Source organism: Mustela putorius, unplaced genomic scaffold, assembly GCF_011764305.1.
Source record: "Mustela putorius furo isolate JIRA1106 unplaced genomic scaffold, ASM1176430v1.1 tig00000174_pilon_pilon_pilon, whole genome shotgun sequence".
In the NCBI taxonomy this organism is placed as follows: Eukaryota; Metazoa; Chordata; class Mammalia; order Carnivora; family Mustelidae; genus Mustela; species Mustela putorius.
The window spans coordinates 17,239,467-17,244,708 of record NW_025421304.1 but is presented as its reverse complement, the minus strand read 5'-3'; positions in this window follow the sequence as shown (position 1 = coordinate 17,244,708).

Genomic DNA, 5,242 nt, shown 5'->3' with positions numbered 1-5,242 from the left:
GGAGTTGCAAAAAAAAAAAAAAATTTAGGAGTTGCACTCTATGTTAACTGTAAAGACACCACCGTCCTAGAATTGCAGAAACCATTTGTATGATGTAGAGGAAAACACAAGCATGGGTATTGGAGTTGTGTGCCTTTTTATCATGGACGGGTGGGTGTAAACAACTCATCTTCATTTAAGGGAGTATCAGTTGAAGGTGGTCTGTTGGAGGTAATTTTAGCTACTGAAACTAATAGATCTCAAAATTCATAATTACCCATTTATTTCTCATTTACATCAGGATGTCTCTGTAGTTATTCAGGGATCCAGCTTCCTGTGATCATGCAGCCGTGTCATCCTCTAGGGCAGCCTTTCTCAGAGTTCTCTATAGAAAGAAATTTCAGAAGATGGATTTGGGTGACTATTTTCACATTCATTATATACGATGACGACCTGATGGCTCCAGGAACTCGACGTGAGAAGGCCTTACTGCGATTTAAGTCCAAGCCAGTAGAACAGGGAAAGCTTTTCTCAAAGCTGTGGTCTGGACATAGCACATTATCATTTCTTCTTGTGTTCCGTCAGCTAACACGGCCACCCCTCACCACAGGGAGGCCAGGAAGTATCACCAGCCGTGTGCCGGCGAGGAAGAGAAAGCTGCTATCTGTGCCAACAGCCAGACGCTCCTTCCCTAAGAGTTAAAATTTTGCCTTCAGGTAGATTCTAGGACGGTTTAATGACTAAAACATTCAAGTGCCAGTTTTCACTTTTTAACAGCATTCCTAAGTAGTGGGGAAGACAGGCCGTCCCTCTGTGGTTAATTAATCTTACAGGTTTCTTCCATTTAGGCATTTAGGATGACCTCTTCTGTTTCTGAAATGTGAGCTTTGTGGAATCCTAATTTTTGAGGCTATGCTCTAGAATACAGGTGTTTAGCATTGTCAGCCTGTAAGCTCAAAAGACACCCACGTATACTGTATTATTTTCCATAATCCCTGAAGTAGTAAAGCATCTTCTCTATGTGCCTTGAAGATGAGGAAACTGAGGCACAGGGATTAATTATTTGCCAGAGTCAGAGCTACTGCAAAACTCGAGTCCCACTCTTGAGTCTTTTTCTTTTTAAAATTAATTAATTTAAAAGATTTATTTATTTGATGGAGAGAGGGCATGAGCGCACAGGCAGGGGGAATGGGAGAGGGAGAAGCAGCGCCCCCTCCCCCCCAGCACTGAGCAGGGAGACCAACTTGGGACTGGATCCTAGGACCCTGGGATCATGACCTGAGCCTAAGGCAGCTGCTTAACTGACTTGAGCCACTCAGGTGCCTACGAAACTTTTTTGTTTTAACCATAGTCTAACCTATATATGTTGAGATTAAAATCGCTAATTGGTGCTACTTTTAAATTGTATGGCACTTTTCAGTTTTACGGACCCTAATAGAATGATCTCATCAAAGGTCATTTTACTATTCTTGAGCCCAAATCTTCTTTCTTAGAACTAAAAATACAGTTAAATCTTGAAGGGGTTAAAAAAAATAAATAAATAAAAATCTTGAAGGGGTTGACCTGCAACAGAATATATCTTTATGTAGTCCTGACTTATAGATTACAAATAGGTGATTTTCACATTAATTTGATCCTCTTGATATTTGTCCCTGAGCTCAGAGAGGCACAGTGTTTTCTCTAGGGTCTCACAGCTTGGTGAGTCACCGTATGTGGGTTTGAAACCAATTAGCCATGGCCCTTTCTGCTGTTTGGTCGGAAAGACTGGATGAGACAAAAATGTTCATAAAACCTTCTACCACCTCTTTTCCTCTTAGTTTAGCTGAAGGAGGAGAAAACTCTGGTTATCCGTTGCTTCTGTTTGGTTGCCCTATTTTTCTATCCTGATAGAATCTGAGGCCTTCTCGGAAGTCACAGCTTCAGTTCTATTCTGTTGCTGCGTTTTGTTGGGGCTTTAAGTGAACACCGCCCTCCTTGGAAAGCTGATCTTGAGGATCCTGGTATCTGGTAGGAAGCTTTGGAGTCATTTTTCAAGCATCCCTTTAAAAGAGCCTCCCTGTCCCCCGCCAGATTCAGGTACTCAGTGTCTTGGAAAGAGTATGGTTTCTGTTACTTCCCCCATGTCTGCCCAGCCACACACGTCTAGGCCTGGCTCAAATGATCTCTCCTCCGGAGATCTTCCCCTCCCATGGCTATTCCTTAATTGTTATTACATTCTGTGTTTAGATCAATGTTCATCCTCTACTGAGAACAGAGGCTGTTATCTCAATCGGTGCAGCGGTGCAGACCCAGTGCCCTGGGCACAGCGGTGCAGACCCAGTGCCCTGGGCACAGAAAAGCACCTGCTGCTCCCCATGGAAGAGGCTGTCCTCAGCCAGCCCATCAGGAGCTTCAGAAATCAAAGAACTAGGGACTGTACAACAATTATGCAACCCTAGAAGTGCTTTACAAGAACGACTTCCAGCATTATTTATGTTTCAGTTTATAATTAGCAGTTACAAATCTGCCAGTGTGAGGCCTGTGATCACAGAACCAAATTATCTCCGCTTTCACTTTGAAACTGAAGTACAGTAAGACACCCGTTTGCAGTTTGGTGTTTTGCATTTTGCCTCTTTCCCATCTGGCCCCTGCCCACACTAGATGCTGTAGCTCCTGACTCATCTTTTTATTTGTATGGTACAGAAATCTGCTTTTCCTAAAATGATGCCACATGGACGACTCCCAAGTAGTTTTCAGAATTGTCTGTGTGGACTGATTTTGTATCAATCAGAGAAGGAAATCGTGGTTTTTTTGCAGGAATGTTCAGTTCATTAGGGCTGAAGAGCTGGTGTCCCAAGGACCCTTATAACGGGGCTTGCATTTTCTCACTCAGTGTGAGTGGCATATAAGGAAGTACTCCACTGGTACCAAAGAGAGACGACAGCTAAAGCTTCTGGCTGACGAAATACTGGTCTAGGAGAGGTAGTCCAAGCAGGGATTTTTTTCCTTCGGTATTCTGCGGGAAAGAAACCAACCACATTCAGTGGAGTTTCAGAGCCAGTCGATGAGCAGTAGAAAAGCCAGGTTCAAAACCAGGTTCAAACCCAGCCTCTTTCCTAGGCTTTATGTTCCAGATCTTTAAAATGGGGGACAGAAGTTAGATTATTTAATAGATTTCTTCCTTAAACATTTTATTTTTCCTCCTCTTAATAGAAATGCTAATATACTCTCAAAATAACTTTACGAAAATGTTCTTAATTTCCATCATTATGAACATTTATAAAAGGGATTTGTTCTGGGGGAGGGTCGACCTTATGCAGCTGTAGGAAGTGGCGAAACAGCCACTGGAAGGCACATTCTCTGGCTCAGTTCATTACTGAGCACCACAGTGGCTGTCATGGGATGCTGGGATTCCAGATGACCTTGCCTTTATATTTTTCCACGTTTTAATTCTTCACAATGAACCTGTGTTATTTATATAATCTGAAAAAATACAAACTGTTCTCTTTGGGGGGAAAAAATCTTCTTTTACTAAAAGGAATTATAAGAATTAGAGGTTAACTGTTAAGAATTACAAGTATGTAAAAGACACCCATGTTTTAATTCCTCTTTTGCCACTAAATAGTTAGTGACAGTGGCTTAAGCCCTAAAAATAAAGGTGAGGAATGAAGTACTAGGGAAAAACAGCTTCTCAGTCACTGAGTGTCTTCAGTGCAGGAAAGTGACCTGCGAGCTACCCGGTCCTCTAAGAGGTGCTGCTGTAGATGATGTAATGGACAGAAACATCAGAGTCTGGCTCTCAGGGACTCGCTCTCCCTTCAGGCACCACCATCCTTTTCCATAGTGTATAGAAGGTTCTGCCGTGTTGACAGATCATAAACACACTGAGATTAGGAGAAACTAGTAAGTACATTTTAATGCTTGCGTGGTATGCTAAGATTTAGACTAAGTGCTCCAGAACAGGAAAAGTAGGCTTGCCTTGTACTTATCACCTAGAGCCGTGAGTCTCTATTTTCCCAGCTTGGCACCTGTGACAGTTTCAACTGCCTGGCACTTTCTCCTCAGTCTTCTGCTTCCAGTTACGCCAGTGATGGGTTCACTAGAACCTCACCCTTCTCTCTCCCATTCATGAAAACATATCAGAATGCAAGTGAATGAGAGTCATATTGTAGGATGACCCTTTTTCAGTCTGTAGCAACTGAAAAGAAAAGGCAAGCTTTGAAATGTTAAGTGACTGGTTACAAAGTAGTTGTAATCCGTGAGTTAGTTATTACATCATGGTGAAAATTTTGTGGTCTTCAAATACTATGCATGTACACTGGGCCAGTACTGTGTGGGCATGGGGAGACGCCATTACAACTAGTTCTAGGTGCTTCTTTTTCATCTCACCCAGAAAAAAGTAGTGTTTTGTAACAATACTGAATATTAGTGCATGTGAAAAATTTCTAGATAGATATCCATATAATGGGTATAAATGCTAAAACATTTTTTACTGATAGGGGTGTGAAATTAAACAGATTTTGAAATCATCAACCTAAAAGAAAGTGAAATATTCTTTCATTTAAGGTCAACTTTAGAATAGAGTCAGTAGTCAGTCCTCAGTGTTATGAGATTAACAAAGATAAAAGCCTAATGCTTTTTCTCTTGATTAATAAAAGCTAAGGTAATAGCTAGTAATACATGTAAAAAGAAGAGACGAAATGAGAAGACAAGAATGGAATGAGAATAGCATCTTTCAGCTAAAGATGCAGTGACCCTGATGCCCATTTGGCACACCCACGTGTACAGGTGGTAATTCTCACGTCATCTCGACAGTGCAGGGGAAAAGAGTGTAACAAAGTGCACATCCTCTTGGCATTTTGGTGGGGCCTTTAGCATTTGTTCTTTTAAAGAAAAAAAGGCAGCAAATTTTATAGCTGATCCTAGAGTTTTTAGGAAAAGGAAAGACACACTCGAGGCCAGAATCTTTTAGTTCTACAGGAGTCCGGACTCCAGGAACCACTAGACAGGCCCCAAGTAGCCCTCTCCTCTACCACCCAGAAGTCTCCTGGGGAGGTGCGGGGCGTTCGCTTTGAGCCAGGCACACGTTTCCCAAGGCAGAAACACCATCCTCTAAGTCTACACTGTCCGAGGAGAGTCAGTGAAACAAAGCCATAGGCAGTGGGAGGAAGTATGAGCCTAGCAAGAAGAGGCTAGAAGTTTCTGTAATGTTCTAAATCAGTGTGATTAGGAAGGGCAGAATCAGCCTTGAGTGTTAAAAAAAAAAAAACACTGGAAACATGGA